Consider the following 17,735-nt stretch of genomic DNA (forward strand, 5'->3'; position numbering starts at 1 on the left):
AGACATAGGAGTCATGTACGCTCTGGTTACACACACATAGAGGCCTTAATACAGTAGGAAGGTCAAGGAGAGACTCGACAGAGAAACAAAGATTGGTGACTTAGTTCCACGGTGGAGAAGCTTGTTGACATGATCAAGGTACAGAAGAGGATGGTTAATTACTGAAACTATATAATCGATGATCAAGTTAACTCGAATGAATAACAAGTAGGATAAGTTGGTGACGTTGAATTAGAAGCATGATGAATATGAGACCCAAATGGAGGCATTGGAGACGTGCAATAATACTATATATTAAAACTAAAGGGATTTGCTTGCACCACATTGTTCCATGTGCATGCACTGTTGATGTTCATTTTCCTCTAATCAAAGTTCACCACGTGGACTACCACAATGTGGTTTTCTTTTTCTTTTTTTCCTTCTTTGAGACACTAGAATTCTAATTTTAGATGCAAAATATTTTCTTCCATTATTACTATATATAAAGGCCGACGACCTTCGCTGCTCCCTTATTGCTTTCGTCACTATTAACGTGCATGAACAGTGCACATGAACAATGCACCATTTTTTCTTTTTCGGATTTTAAATTTCTCATACTATTTTTCAAAGAATTTGATGGTAATTTCTCACATTAGATCGTCGGTTTTCTTATTAATTTATAACGATAGAAATATTTAAATACTTTGATAGTAGATAGTCGGTTAAAATTGTTAGCTTTTGTAATAATTTACCGTGTTAACAATATATCACTTATTTTTTGCAAGGCGGTAACTGCCTATAATTTCCAAAACAATTTCTCAGTGCAATTCATAAACGTCAACAGTAATTTTCCGGTGTCAACTCTGAAAAATAGATCATTAATTTTGGCAGTATTTTTTTGCAAGGCGGCAACTACCTATATTTTTCTAGAAAGCAATTTTCCAGTAGATATCTTGAGCATTGTTAACTATGAAACGCGCTGCTAACTACCTACTAATAATTATTTATGGCCGCATATTTCTTCACCGTCATTTTGCAACGACGCATAAGGGTAATAGTTTTTACACAAACCTTCAGCCTCAACCGTGATTCTGGATAGTAATTAGCTGATATTTTCTTAGTGCTGTATAATTCTTTTTTTTTTTTTTTGAAAACTTGGGTGTGTATTACTTAAACAGTGTCTTGGTTACATCCGGAATTACAATCTCTTTGAGCTGATTCAACCGCGCAGGGAGGAATTGCACTCACTAACACATCCCCACTCCACACACAACGACCAAAACAAGCAAGATCGTGCGCTACAAAATTTCCAGTTCTACTTACTTTTTTAACTTTATACTCCGGCAGGAGGAGTAGCATGCCTCTGGTTTCTGAGAGGATAAACGACATGGGAGACTTGCTTGTGCCCTCCATCTTCAACTCGTTTACTACTGTTGCACAATCACTTTCTAAAATCACAGGGATAGCTGCAACAGGTAACACAGCTTTCGTTCCTTCTAAAGTTGCAATTGCTTCTGCTATTTCAGCTGATTGACAATACGGTATTATTCCCCACGCTGAAAGCACCACTTTTCCCTCATGGTCACGTAGAACAGCACCCCACGATCCATTGTTTGATTCATGGGAGAAGCCGGCATCAACATTGAGTTTATACCAGCCTTCTGCTGGTTTCGTCCAGGTTGTGCGTGGCTCTTTTGCTTGATGTGGCATGCTATCAATAATTTGGTTTACTGCTTTCTTCCCTTTGATGTCCAGATCCAGCTCTGATTTTTTAACCTGCATAAAAGAGGTCAAATAGGATTGAATAAATGAGGCTGATTGCTCAACACTGCATTTTCCGTCGCCAAAGATCGAGTTATTTCTTGAACGGTGATTCAAAGTAAAATCCAACATCCGCCCCCTCTTTTACTCGGGGAAAATAACCGTTGTGTTCTTCTACGGTAACATCGAAAAACTATACTTACTTCACCATAAGTCACCTTTTCACATGGATGGCCTTCTTCTACGGTAACTTTATAAAGATAGATTTACTCCATCACCCGTTGCCTCTTTCGGCCGGAGAAATACTACCATTTCGTTTTGTAGCAACACCGAAAACAAAAGCAATCCACCATCCGCTGCCCATTTCGCCGGCACTTTGCGGTACATCAGAACCTTGGTTTATTTCTACAATATTTTAACCAACGATCTAGAAACAAAAGCACTCCACCATCTGCCGCCTATTTCACTAGCACTTCGCGGTACTTCAGCAACCCGAATATTGTATTATTTCGCCTATTTCACTAGCACTTCGCGGTACTTCAGCAACCCGAATATTGTATTATTTCTACAAAATTGTAACCAACGATCTTGATACCAAGGGCGCAGTCCAGTTTTAGATGTTTCTTCAGCTGTTTCTGAAAAGGAATCCCGCACTCTTAAACCTATAAATCGTCGTTTTATGAAAAGAATGCCATGCAATAGACAACACGAGCGCGGCGCACGATATCTTGAGCATTGTTAACTATGAAACGCGCTGCTAACTACCTACTAATAATTATTTATGGCCGCATATTTCTTCACCGTCATTTTGCAACGACGCATAAGGGTAATAGTTTTTACACAAACCTTCAGCCTCAACCGTGGTTCTGGAGAGTAATTAGCTGATATTTTCTTAGTGCTGTATAATTCTTGAACGGTGATTCAAAGTAAAATCCAACATCCGCCCCCTCTTTTACTCGGGGAAAATAACCGTTGTGTTCTTCTACGGTAACATCGAAAAACTATACTTACTTCACCATAAGTCACATTTTCACATGGATGGCCTTCTTCTACGGTAACTTTAGAAAGATAGATTTACTCCATCACCCGTTGCCTCTTTCGGCCGGAGAAATACTACCATTTCCTTTTGTAGCAACACCGAAAACAAAAGCAATCCACCATCTGCTGCCCATTTCGCCGGCACTTTGCGGTACATCAGAACCTTGGTTTATTTCTACAATATTTTAACCAACGATCTAGAAACAAAAGCACTCCACCATCTGCCGCCTATTTCACTAGCACTTCGCGGTACTTCAGCAACCCGAATATTGTATTATTTCTACAAAATTGTAACCAACGATCTTGATACCAAGGGCGCAGTCCAGTTTTAGATGTTTCTTCAGCTGTTTTTGAAAAGGAATCCCGCACTCTTAAACCTATAAATCGTCGTTTTATGAAAAGAATGCCACGCAATAGACAACACGAGCGCGGCGTGCGCCGCGCCGCGAACTTCCTAGTACTACTTTCAAGTAGCATATGCTTTCCCTTGAAGAGTTAAAGTTGAAGCATGATGGAGAGAGACTGGACAAGAAGAGGGAGGATGATGCTCAGATCATACTCGTGGACCCAAACAGAATGGATGAGAAGGCAAGAACATTTTAGGTGATCACTCGTAGTGATATTTATCAATCTCATACAATATAGACTCCAATATAGAGGAAGCGATATAAATAAGTTGATAGAAAGATTTCAAACTTATAAATAACTAGTGGTTATTAGAAAATTAATAAAGGAATTTAAAATATCATCGGTGTGAGTTGCCTAGAATGCAGTTTTTAGTAGACGTTATGTAAAAGTATGTATGCATGTGATCAGGGGCAGATCTACAACCAGCCCACGCCAAAGGCTAGACAGTGTGCTACCTCAGCTTAGCTTGTTTTGTTTCAATTTTGAACATTTTATATAACATATGTCCCCTTTTTGCCAAAGGCTATAGAGCTACCTTTCATTCTGTCTAGGGACCCTCCCCCTACGTGTGACGACAAGTGTCGGTAAGGTGTGCATAGCCCAATAGTCGTATGGTGTGTGTATCCATGAATTACCATTGATTTCTTAATAAAACAAAAAAGGAATATCGAACTTTCGTGATTAAGCCAATCCATCGAAATAACACCTGTTAGTATGAATCACATTGTTGGAAGCTACTTCTCAAAGGGTTTTTGTTTGGGTGGTTTATTACCTTTGTAAGGATATATTGCCCCTATGTGTGGTTTTGGTAATTAATGACAACCCCTATGGACTAATGTTTTCATTGAGTTTATATGAAGGAATATTCCATAGGTACTACTTGTAGTCCATGTGTTGGATTCAAGTATGGATGCCATGAAGATAAAGATATACCTTGAGTATTGGAATCAAGATCATCGATTTGAAGATATATATGTGATATGATCAAGAAGAAGAAATGAAGATGGAATTCTTATGTGGAACTTATTGCTCTAGCTTATGTGTTAAGCAATGAATGATCAAGATAGTATGTTAGAGCATGAGAAGATACAAGGTTGACCAATACAAAGAGTGAAGAATAGATTCAACTTTGGTCAACACATGAAGCATGAAGAATGTGCCACGTGAAGTCATGTGGTATGGTAAGTCTTGTCAATTATGATTTATGAATTAACCCATCATATATGTGCCCTTATGTTGTCTATGTGGGTTAGGTATCTTTTCATGGGAATGCATCAAAAGTGAGATCTGATTATACTATTATATACTATATATTAAAGCTGACCCCTTTGCTTCAATCTTAGCTATTCAAGTTTTTTTGAAACATTTTCTATTAAAAGGACAGTAGGCCGCCTCATTAAAAACCTCCCAGTCCCCTTAGGTACCCTGGAAGGAAAAGAGTGCGTCTGGTACCCACTGCCCATCATCCCAATAAGGTTACATCATCCACGAGCTTGCTAAGCATGAAACTAGGGGGTTCATCGATCCAAGTACACGACCTACCAGAACTACAAGAATGTCTAGCAAGCTCGTGTGCTACTTGATTTGTTTCCCTATTGCAAAACTCAACATATACATTCCTGAAGCCACTCCAAAGGATCATACAATCATCATAAATGGCTGCAGATGAAGTCGCCGAAAAACCTCCATTCTTCATAGTTTCCACCACTTGAGCACAATCAGTTTGTACCATAAAATTCTGGATACCAATTTGCTGTGCCAAAGTTAAGCCATCTCGAAAATCATAAGCTTCAGCCATGGGTGCATCAACCACATGTGGTAAGAAGGTTTGTAAACATGCTATACAACCTCCAGTACAGTCTCTAATAACTACTCCTGTTGCACCCTTTCCAGAATCTACATCAAAAGCTGCATCAACATTAATCAAAACCATACCTTCAAGTGGTTTTTTCCAACCTTCTCTTTGTTTCACATCAGGTTTCTTTAAAGCATTTATATAATTTTTTGCTAGCACCATAATTGACATAGCTGATCGCAGAGGAGTTTGAATGTTTTCACCATGAACCTTTTGTCTTCTCTCCCACCATATATACCAGCCTGCAATACGCACAAGCTCAGCAAAACCCACATTATCAATGGAAGACAGGCGCCCTCCACGACATATGATCTCCTCAACCACTACAGAGCCCGATCTGTCTATGTTAATAACACTGTCCAACCTGCTAGTCAAACCAAGACAGCCCCAAACTTCTCTTGCTCTTGGACAAGAAAATATCATATGCTTGATATCCTCACATCTTGTCATACATAACGGGCAACCCCCTAGATTTCCTACATGCCGATTTGCCAGAACTCCACGGCATGGGATCATAGCATGTAGAACTCGCCATCCAAATATTTTGATTTTGCTAGGAACTTCAAGACTCCACAATTTCTCCCACACTGGATTATTTGCTCCTTCAGCTATATTCTCATTCCTATTTCCTCTACCAAATTTGTAATTACATTGGCAATAATATGCAGATCGTACCGAAAAGAGACCCACCTTAATGTAGTGCCACGCCACAAAATCCTCCCTATCTGGGGTAAGGGGAATTTGCAAAATTCGGTGGGCATCAATTGGCCAAAAAATGTCTTGGATCAGATCTTCATCCCATTTATCATTAACGGGATCTATCAAATCTGAGACTCGGGTAATAAAGTTCGTGCCTCTCGGAGTCATGATCTTCAAATTATGGCTTGATGGTATCCAGTTATCCTTCCATATATCAATTTGGCTTCCATCTCCAACCCTCCAGATGCAACCCTTTTTAAAGCACTCCAACCCTGCCAGAATACTTTGCCAAGTAAAAGAACTACCACTCTTCAGATTTGCATTAAGTAACTGACCATCTGGATAATATTTCGCCCTCAACACCCTTGCACATAGAGAATCAGGTTCACTCAATAGCCTCCAAACCTTCTTAGCCAACATAGACAAGTTAAAACATTGTAAAATCTCTAAAACCCATACCTCCACTTTTCTTTGGGATACATAGTTTCCACCATGCCTTCCAATGCATATGTTTTTGCTCTTCCTCATCGCCCCACCAGAATTGAGAGATGGCGTCAGATATTCCTTTACATATGTTTTTCGTAATCTTGAAAACCATCATCGCAAACACTGTTATCGCTTGAGCAATAGCCTTTATAAGAATTTCTTTACCTCCCAAACTCAGCAATTTCTCCTTCCACCCACTTATCCTTGCAAGAACTCTATCCACCAGGTGTCTGAAACACTCACTCTTATCTACTCCCACCATCGCCGGTAAACCCAGATATTTATCATTCAGAGACTCAGTCATTATATTCAGAATCTGACAAACCTCCATCCTCTCTTCAACAATAGTATTTGGACTAAAGAAAATACTTGACTTGCTTTCAGAAAGTTTTTGGCCTGAGCTAGCACAATAGCTATCAAGAATATCCTTCAATTTAAGCGCATTCTTTCTATCTGCCTTAATCAGAATCAAAGAGTCGTCAGCGAACAGAAAGTGCGACACCATTGGTGCCTCACGACATACCCGCACCCCTTCCAACTCTCCTCTCATTTCCGCCCCCTTCAACATTCTAGATAAACCGTGAGCCACCAATAGGAAAAGATATGGTGACAGAGGGTCCCCCTGTCTTAAGCCTCTCGATGGTATAAATACATCTGTTTCCATTGAATTGAATCTAACATTATAGTTTACTGAGGAAACACAGGCCATGATCATATCCACCCATCTTCTATCAAATCCCATCTTCAGCATAATTTTACTCAGATAACTCCATTCTACCCTGTCATATGCTTTGTGCATATCAAGCTTCACAACACATAGCCATGTTTTGCCCTTCTTTTTCTTCATAGCATGGATACTCTCATGTGCAACTAAAATATTATCAGTAATTAATCTTCCCGGAACAAAAGCACTTTGATGATCACTAATGATATCAGGCAAATACCTCTTCAGCCGATTTGATAGCATTTTGGATATAACTTTATATACCACATTACACAAGCTAATTGGCCTAAACTAGTGTTACCTTGTCCGGTTCTCGATTTTTGGAATCAAAACTATGGTTGTACTATTCCATCCATCAGGCACTATGATATTGTTTGCTGCATGCAGAACCTCTTTTATCAAGTCATCACCCAACATATCCCAGAATCTCTTGTAGAACACTGCATGTAAGCCATCCGGACCCGGGGCCTTAAGATCCCCTATGCTGAACAAAGCCTTCTTCACCTCCTCCGCAGAGAATGGAGCTAAAAGACCTCTATTCATATCTTCAGTGACTAGTCTTTGGACATCAACAAAAACCGCTTCATCTGGCTCCTCAACCTCCGAAGAGAATAATCCAGAGAAATAGTCATATACCACATTGTACATAGCATCTTTGTCCTCATGTCTTATACCGTTATCATCAACTAAGCATTTGATGGTATTTTGTTTTTTCCGTTTTGATGCAAACCTGTGAAAGAAATTTGTATTTCTATCTCCATGCTTCAGCCAATTTGCACGTGCTCGTTAAACCCAGAAAATTTCCTCTTTTTTCAGAGTTAACTCAATCTGTAATTGAATTTCTTTTTGCGCCGCCAAAGCCGCATCTGTCATTGCACCCCTTCTAAGTTGCTCAAGGTCCTTCTTTAATTCTTTCAATCTTCTAGCAGGCCCCCTCAATACCTCTTTATCCCAACTATGTAATTCTGAATGAACATCACTGCATTTTTGCATCAACGATATATTTTCGCCTCTTGCTTTAGCCCTTTTCCAAGCAGACTTAACCATTTCCTCAACCATATCTTCCTGGAGCCACCTAGCCTCAAATCTGCGGGGACTGTCCCTCATTGCATGAGTATTGGACAGATATTCAGTGTCCACTAATAAAGACTGATGGTCCGATCTTGTTGTTTCACTATTGATCAAACTAGCAAACGGAAAAATATTATTCCATTGCTCATTTACTACCCCTCTGTCCAATCTTTTCCACAATTCCCCTCTTCTCCAGGTAAATAGATCACCAACATACCCCATGTCCTCCAACTCACAATCTCTCAACGCATCATGGAAAGCTTGCATGGCCTGTTGGGCTCTAGGGAAAATGATGAAAATGTATCTTAGCTATTTAAGTTACTGTATATGAAAAAATTTCACATCCACAGTGCTTTTAATCTGCACTATCATTTGATTTAATCTAAACGGTGTACTCAAAGCGGTGCTACACGAGCGGCCCGATAAAAGTGGTGCCATCAGCGGCCCGATAAAAGTGGTGCCATCAGCGGCCTGATAAGCGGTGAGGACTTACCGGACCGAACAATCTAGGCCTTCCCTCTCCAATGTCATCGCTGTTTCTTCCTCCCCAATCTCATCAACGAAGTAATCGCAAAAAAAAAAAAAATCTCATCCACGAAGTTAAAAAAAACTCCACCGCTGTCGCTCCCATCGTTCGCCGAGGAGCCGACGGCCTCCTCCTCCTCGCATGCCGAGTTTCTCTGTCGCCGGTGGCGGTGGGGGGGGGGGGGGCGAGGTGGCTGCAGCTCCTCACGAAGGTTTCTCTCTCCCTGGCCGTTCTGTTGCCTGCCGAGGGTGCCATCAACGTGCGTGCCGGCGTGGTGGAGGAGCCCGAGGTTTGACGACGGAACTCCTGTGTGGTGTGGAGGCGTTCCGACACGTCCAGCCAAGTATCGCGTCTCGACATACTCAAGCGGAGTCCACCTCCTCCACATGGTGGACCAGAAGGGATCAGTACCACCGGACTACCGGAGGAGAGCAGAGGGGAGGCGCGGCTGCTGCTCCTTTTGATAGACATTAACTATTCTCTTTGACAAGTTTGGTGGATGCAAATCGTCTCCTGCAGCCAATATGATCAGTGCACCGCTTTCCTCAATCCCCACCCATGTGCGTTGTTGTCCCGCAGGTGTAGGTAAGAGAGGAGAGGCATGTTCATGTACACATCTGTCTAGAGTTCTCCATCCACGATTTGCATCACTCCAAAGGCCTGGTTAATTTTCTGCTCCCCTTTTGTGTGTTCATCTCCGGATCTGGATTCAGATTAGCGCTCCGTCAGTTACTATGTGCATGAGTGCATCGACTGTGAAATTAGTCAAACATGCACCTCTAAATATCCATGTTTCTATTACTGTACTAATTTTTTTATGTATCTCTATTTTGCAGAACAATCAGCAGGGCTAGGAGGTTCTTCCTTTAATTTTCTTCCTAAGAACCTTCTTTCCATGTCCTCACCTCCGTTAACCCTTGGTGAAACTGAGGTAGATTTTGTGTACTGCCATTCATGCGTGTTTCCTTTTGTCATCTTTTTACTGCACTTTTCCCCATTTGATCTGTCCATGAACTTAGATATTTTTATCCTCTCCTTTCTACCGGTTCTTTTTTTTTTTGTTCTGATCTGTGGGTCAGCCCAGGTTGTTCATTTCTCCAGTATCCATTTTAGTTGACTAACTTTCAATTGATTCTTGCATTGTTAGACCAGCAATTTGTACTTACTCTATGTCTACCATCACCGGAAGTGTTTCTTTGCAGAGGAACCAAGAGGAGAACCATGCAGACATCCTTTCTGAAGGATTTGTCTCAGCGAAGGTTTCAATGGAAGGTCGTTGTCCATGTCAACCAAATCTGGGAGTACATGGATCAGCCGACTCAGCAGAATTTGTTCGAACTCGACTCCATTGTCGTTGAGCGAGAGGTACCTTACTGAACATTCAGACACTTCATTCAGCTATCAGCATTCACAAACACAGTACCTAAACACCTATTTTTTCTTGCCAACAAGTGTGACTACACATCCACTTACCGCACTCACATCTATGTAGTACATGAAATATACATCCAGCTTTAACTGGTATTTCAGGGCAAGACAATTGAGGGATGTGCGCCAGATAATAGAATAGACCAGTTCAGAGAGCAGCCTAAAGAAGATTCGATCTACATGTTCGAATCTTTTATTGTTGCTGATGTACGAAGCGCAGATTTTACCCAACGCACAAAGGTTATCGAAGCCATTCTGTATTCTGAAAATTTTCCTCTGTTTGCATACAAAGCCAAGTCATTGATGCTCTGCAATCACGTCAAAGCCATTCTGTATTCTGAAAATTTTCCTCTGTTTGCATACAAAGCCAAATCATTGATGCTCTGCAATCACGCATAGGGGACAATACCATTCTGTCAAGTTTTATGTCAATGCACCCTGTCCTTTTTGTATTGCTCTCTATATATATGTTTGTATCTGCTTAATCTTCTCTTTTGCTACTAATTTCAGATGTTGGACGGGTGAAAATGTTGATAGACATCATTCCACCAAAGTTGAATCAACAACCCAAGAGACATATCCACTTCAAAGATGCAAGGTACTCCCTCCGTCTACAAATAAGTGTACGTGCGGGGTTTTCAAGATATATTATGAAGTAAAGTAAAAAATGCATTGGGAAGATGCATCTCCCTCTTTAATTAGTTCACCTCCAATGAGCTAAGTGCTTGTAGAAAACAAGGAGAACATATGCTCAATATTATTGGGTTTATTTCCGTGCGATGAGAGATAAGTAATTAAAGTGCATTGAGAAGATAGGAGTACACTCTTTTGTGGACAAAGTTTAGGGCTAGATGTCCACTTATTTGTGGACGGAGGGAGTATGCTTCTCAGTATAGGTAGCAATACTTCAGCAAAACGTAATGAAAATGGATGCATACTGATTGTGTGCACTTTTGTTCAGTGGCAGACACAAAATTGTTACTCTATGCGGAGAGCACACAGAGAATTTTGATGTGGAAGGCCATCATGTAGCCTCTTCTAAAGATAGCATAATTCTTTTTTTTGAGATCAAGATAGCATAATTCAGCTATTCCTAGGCATGACGGTTGCCCAGTTTCAGGTATCTGAATTTCAAATCGCTACTGACACGACAAATATTGATTGAGCTTGCTACTCGCACATCACTTATATTATTGCAGGAATATTAGGTTTCAAAAACACTTATGTGTTGTGTTGGCACGTCAACATACCAATTCCTGAAACGTACATTCTGCACTAGAGGTAAAATGTGTTATGCACTACATTCTAGCTGTTTACAAATAAGACACAACTCGGTTTCTGCAGATATACACTGTGGAACACGAAGATACTAAGCTACCATCCTGCATTAGCATGTAGATAAACATAACATCACTCTAACCTACATGGGCAACACTTGAAATTAAAAATAGTGGTTACAGATGTGAACAACCAACATGATTGGTGGTTCCGTTGATGTAAAATTTGTTGGGAAAAAACGCATCCAAATGGAAATGCTTACAAATGCCCTATCTATCATATATAGATTAAAACATTTCTCATTCAAGCTTTAGTCAATGCAACAAATGTTGAACCGAATGACGAAAAGAAGACAGTGTTTGGCCTGTTCATATTCCTGGGTGACAAGGGAACTACTCTCACAGGCAAAGATGCCATTCTTCTTGTGGCAACTACTAGAGGACGAGCCGATTTCGTCGCTCCTGCCATTACCAACATAATAGGCAAAATGTGTTGTCGTTGCTGAAGTCACGCATGCAGCTCTTGATTTCAAGAATGTAAGCATCAATGAAGCATCTGTGTGAGCTGATAGACCCACCATACCGAGACTGCTGATTCTAACATACCAAAGATACAATCGAGATAGCTGATTCTGACATAAGAGAGGTAAATATTAACATATGTAAAATGGTTACAGGAATTGTCTTTGGATAACCTATCTAACATCATATACTATTTCTTTTACCAGGATCAAGCTCCACCATAGAAGGCAAGACGAGAAAGAACGCATTAACTCATGCTCTGTTTTATATCTCCAAGTAAACTTCATTAGCTCACTAAGTTTACAACCTGGCCACCACTAGCAGAAATCCTAGCTTCGCCAAGTAAGTATCCAATATAGTTGTCATTTATAGAAATAATACAAGACAATAAGAGAAGGGTAATCGTATATCCTATTCTTATTGCAGGAAACATCAAGGCTTCACTCGATGTGGCAAAAAAGATCGACTACACAAGATAAAAAAAACAACCAGGTGGAGACTCCTCATCAAGAAACCATTCCGTCAACTTTTGCTACTGAGATCACAATGCATAATACAACTACCTTACGTACTACCACTGGGATAAACACTCTAGCAGTCATGTAATATTAGTTACCTAGAAGATCATCTATAATTATCTAGAGTAGGCTTCTACCTGTATATAACTGTCTAATCACCTTCCTACTATGTATAATTACCTACTGTGTTATTTTTATGCTAGATATAACCACTTTCTCTACTCTGATTATTGCAACATAGAAAAAAATATGACAACACAAGCGCGGCGTGTCGCCGTGCCAAAATTTCCTAGTATAGTCTATGAGAGGATGGCATCAAGTGGTGATCGTCATCAAGGTTGAGTTGGGAAAGTTCAAGTTGAACATCTCAAGAGGATCACACGCTTGAAGCTTGCCGTGCATTTAGTGATAATGGACATGTGAAGATGTGCATCAATGGAGATTTTCCATCATGCTGTATGGGGAGCATTTGTGAGTCTTCACGAAACAACAATGATCAAGTAAGGCATTCCGGTTTGAGTGGAGCTTGAAGAGTTATCATCAAGATCAAGCGGAATGCGCAAGGCAAAGGTATGTCCTTGCTAGGTTTTCCTTTTACCGGTCTCCGGGTGGTTGTTGGGAGACCGGGTTATAGGATAGATAGCCGCACTATCAAGAGGGGCTTTCGGTTGGGTAACTTGATCACATCGTCTTTGGGAACTCAACCCTTTGCATACTTTCCATATCCCTATTACTTCTTGGTGTTTCTCTGTGTGAGGTTCTTGATCTTGTTGCTAGCTTTACAACAAGCCCAAGTTCATCGAAAACGAAACCTGCATGCATCTTCTATTGCGTTTTCGAGTTTGAACGTCTTCACCGGTTCTTGACGGTGGGAGACTCCCTCTCTAGAATCATCTAAAAATATTCTGTCAGGAGTCACCATATTTCCAACAAATTTGGTTTCATGTCAATCGGAGTTCAGGAGCATTTTCTATTTTAAAGAAAAAGAAAAAGGTTTTGGCCTAAAGCACTCTGGCGCACCGCCCGGCACCGCCAGGCCTGCCACTGGCCCATCCGGTGCGCACCGGCCCTGGCGCCGGTGCCAAACGGGCACAGTCCAGAAATGTTTTCATCTTCGCCCAGATCTGGCCCAGCGCACGGTCCGGTTTGGTCCGGCCCCCGGCCTGGCCGGCCCAGCGCCAGGTCGACCGGCCCCTCTGCCGGTTGGGCTCTTTTGGCCACCATCAGCCTGCTGCACCCCGTCCGGCCTGTCGTCCGGCGCTGCCGGTCTGTGCGTCGGCCTGTCTGGCGCCCAGCCCGGTGGACCGGCTGGCTGGCCGGCTAGGTCGTTTTTCTGCCCGTTTTATTCCCCAACGACTCTCTTTTTTCTTAGGATATAAATAGGCCTTTTTCCACCCTGGCCTGGGTAAGTTCTTCAACTCTCTCTCCTCCATTGTTGACTTTGAAGAACTTGCCCTATTTCTTGATTCCTCCCATAATTCTTGCTCATTCTTGAGGGATCTAAGAGAGGAGATCTAGATCTACAACTCCTCCATTCCTCCTCTCTGTGAGGGGAACTCTTGGGATCTAGATCTTAGAGTTATTTGTTGATTTCATCTTTGTTCTTCCTTTCTAATCTGATCCTACCATTTGTTGCTTTGGTGGGATTTGAGTGTGAAGGATTTGAGCACCTTTGGTGTTCTTGCTTTGCATCATAGGATAGTGTTGAGCTCTCCACCATGATTAGTTCGAGTGAGAGACCGTGAGCTTGTTACTCTTGGAGGGTGACCTCCTAGTTGCCTTGGTTGCTGTCCCGATGACCTCTTCGTGAAAGATTGTGAAGAGGCCCGGGCTTCTCCTTTGTGGAGCTTGCCATCTCCGGAGTGGAGGAAAAGCTAACCATAATTAAGGAAAGGGCTATTATCCTTCGTGGGTTTGGCCCGGAGAAGAAGATCAGCCTTTGTTGCGTTGGGGGATCCTTCGTGGGACCCCCACCTCTCCAAACGTGATGTATCTTCGTGCAAAGGAAGAGGACACGGGAATACATCTTCGTCTCCGCGTGCATTGGTTATTTCTATACCCGAACTTACTTTCCTTTGTGATAGCCATCGAGGTTGAAGTATCTATTATATCTTGCTATCACTTGTTGTTCATATATATACCTTGTGTCTATCTTACTTAGCTCTAGCTGTTGTTATTGCATTTACTTGAGCCTAGCATATTTAGGATTTGTGCTTGTAGAATAAATATAGTTTAATTCCGCATTCTTACAAGCCAAATCCGTAAGAGTTTTTAAACGCCTACTCACCCACCCCTCTAGGATACATCTCGTCCTTTCAACCTTCACTTGAAACTTCCATCATTGTAGTCCGGTAAGTGTGGAAAGCAGGCAACACATAATGTACATCTTTCACCATCGAGGCATACTTGATTAGTCTGGCTCTTGAAGATTTGAGATTTGAGATGCCACAAACACGAAAAAATCTGAGAACTTTCTTGGATTGCCATCTAAATACCCAAAATTTATTAAAAAATTCAGGTTTTCGATCACGAAACACGAAGTGCCTAAATGATCCTAAATAAATGTGCCGCGGAGCAGCCCAACCGAAAAATTGCTAGTTTATCTCATACCAATAAGTGAAAATCTCATACAGGCTCAACAAGCAACCCAATAGCCACACAACTGCACAACACTGCCTTGCACCCTCACACCAGCACCCCTGCACCTCAACGGTCGCCGAGCAACCAATCTGCAGAGCAGCCGTACATCCATAGGAATGTATCTTCTCATCTCCAACCATCATCCCCCGCTGCAATGCGGTCTACCAACCCATTGTTTCTCGCCGCCATTGCTTGGAAGCAGCAAGGTGCACTATCACCGCTACGTCACCCGCCTCCCTCTACTCCCTCTTATCCCGCCATCGAGGAGTCGTGACGATGTGGTGTATCGTCGCAACCCATCCGTCGCCTCTAGGTGGACTCTCACCCGAAATTTTGGGACCCCGAATTATCAGGTTCTTATAAAAGTTCCGGCTAAATTTCAGGTGTCATTCTCATAACATGTACTTAAAAAATCAAATTACCCAACCCGAACTTTGGGCTGAAACCGAACGTCACACCCTGAGTCCCTGACTGTGTGAGTGTTTTTTTAGCATGTTCTGACTAATAGGCCTACACACAAAAGTTAGCATGCTCTGATGCAGAGGCCGTATTTCATTAGGAGGACACCAAATCCGTATGATGGGCTAGCAGAGATGGGCCGAAGATGAGCAGTTCAGTTGGGACTTTCATGTCAGCTCTGTTGAGGCCCAGGATGCTAGGTCAGAGCATGTCGACGCAGGTGTCACTTTATACGTTGCTTTGCAACATCCATCTAACTCAATTGACTGGTGCATGCACATGCCAAATGACTGTGTTTAACTCCCTTTTATGGAACGTAGCTTGGTGCGGTGGTACCACTCTCTGGCTCACGCACATTCAATTTCAACGCAGATACTATCAGTCGCTGCAATTCTTATCTCTGCTCATTCTGGAAACGATGCAAATAAAAGCTGGCGATATAATGGCAATTAAGAAGCATGCATACGTGTAGCCCACAGTCGGTGATCTCTGTGACGTACTGTGAGATGAATACTCGGTCGAGAACTCAGAGCTAGAGATTCCATCGATTAATTTCTCCAGTACATAAATAGTCTAAGGACATGTACGACGCGGCGCTTAATTTGTGGTGCTAGAGAATAAACAATTTCTGCAGTTACCAAGGAAATCCCAGCTCTTTTTTCAGCATCGACACAGAGAATGAAGGCGGCTGCTTGAGAAAAACATAAGAAAAACTTGGGCTAGCTACAGACGCTTCAGCATGGTCGGGACTCGGGATCTGATTTTTGAAGCGCCTTTGCAAGCGCTTGGTAGTGTACATGCCCGCAGGTCCCCTCCACGTGGCTAAGTGGGTCTGAAACGATGGATACGGGATGGCGCTCTGTATGCCGTTCATCCGGCGTCAAGGCCAATCCGTTGAGCTCTCCAAAATATGGGTTAACGGAAGATGATGACATGACCAGTTTGTGCTCTGAGCTGAGTTGGGTGGCTTGGTGAGGTCTCTCAATTAGATAGTGTGTCTCGGTGTGAGCTTGGGGCACATGGCTCCGATCATGTTCTTGTTTTGTAGGTGTAGTGAAAGATATCGCCAAAAAGGTGGCTTTGGATTGATAAATATATTTATTTTGTCCAACTTTACTAAATAACATAGTAATAAAAATGTTCTATATTATTTTGATATAAATAAATTCAGAAAAGTTATAAACTTCTTTTCAAAAAATAGAAGCACCAGCTAGTAGCAACTATTTTTCAAACAAGGCTAGCAGTTACATAGTAGTGTTTCTGTGCATGCCATGACACAGAACGATCGCATGCATGCGATCATACATACGCGCGCGCGCGCGTGGACTGCCGAAGCACCATGTCATTGCCGCCCGCAGTCCACTGTGAACATGACAATACAGCGCACGAGTGCATGTCTCGATTCTCGAAGAGATTAATCAATCACATTCATTTTTTCAAGTGAAGATAAAGTAAGCCTCCTGACGGTATCAACTAGATAAAAAATGCAAGCATAATAGTTTTACTACCCCCGGTCTATAAAACATGTATATTTATAGACAAAAGTCAACACATTGCAAGTTTGATTAATCTTTATAGGCGAAATATAAGGATCTACAATATTTAGAAAATACATTATAAAAATACATGTTATGGTCATTGTAGTACTTTTTTTTCTACTGTATTGGTTTAAGTTAAAAGACGTTTACTTTTGAATAAAAATATAGTATGTCTTAATACATTAAGAAACGCAGGGAGTATATTTGTAGGTTAATTATTGCTTCTAAATTCTAATACATGTTACATAGAAAGAAGAACAAATATATAAATTGTGTAACCACATGTTCACGGCTTGATTTATGATCGAATGTATGTTTGCTGAAATGTCATTTATTTTTCTAATAATTTTGCTAATTCGTGGTCAGATTAGAATTAACTTAGAGCTCAATCAACTCTTTATACGTTGGATAGTGACGTTGATATTCGTAACGGTCATTGGATATTAGCGCGGATATTCATGATAGTTAGTTGCACAATGTTTGCAATCGATAGATTTTTGTTGCACCATGGTTGCAACTGAATTTTTCAGTTACACTATTATTGTAGTTAATTTTTCTTGTTCATACTTGTTCAAACTAACTTGTGTTTGCTTTAAACTATTTTCTCAGTATTTTTCAGTTGCACCATGGTTGCAACTAACATTTTATTTTCAAATGTTGGCGATCTCATTCGGATGAGAATTAAACTAATTCTCATTTCAATAAGTGCTAGGTGAACTTTCTATTTTAAAGGGGTTTTAAACTAAAGACGCATATTAAGTTAAGTAGTATTCTTAATTCGAAATGACACGTTTTGGTTACCATCT

General features: G+C 41.3%; 1 long non-coding RNA gene across 2 annotated transcripts; it reads left to right on the forward strand.

The window, feature by feature from the left end:
• Positions 1–8,857: 8,857 nt before the first annotated feature.
• LOC127298414 (uncharacterized) lies at positions 8,858–12,466 on the forward strand. 2 transcript variants are annotated; one of them, XR_007849739.2, is made up of 9 exons: positions 8,858–9,132; positions 9,384–9,478; positions 9,737–9,912; positions 10,078–10,215; positions 10,486–10,573; positions 10,937–11,256; positions 11,658–11,898; positions 11,981–12,116; positions 12,201–12,466. It is a non-coding gene; the product is annotated as an uncharacterized lncRNA (long non-coding RNA). The 2 variants fall into 2 exon arrangements; XR_007849740.2 differs by lacking the exon at positions 10,078–10,215.
• Positions 12,467–17,735: the final 5,269 nt, after the last annotated feature.

This window comes from Lolium perenne, chromosome 4 (genome assembly GCF_019359855.2).
Source record: "Lolium perenne isolate Kyuss_39 chromosome 4, Kyuss_2.0, whole genome shotgun sequence".
In the NCBI taxonomy this organism is placed as follows: domain Eukaryota; kingdom Viridiplantae; phylum Streptophyta; class Magnoliopsida; order Poales; family Poaceae; genus Lolium; species Lolium perenne.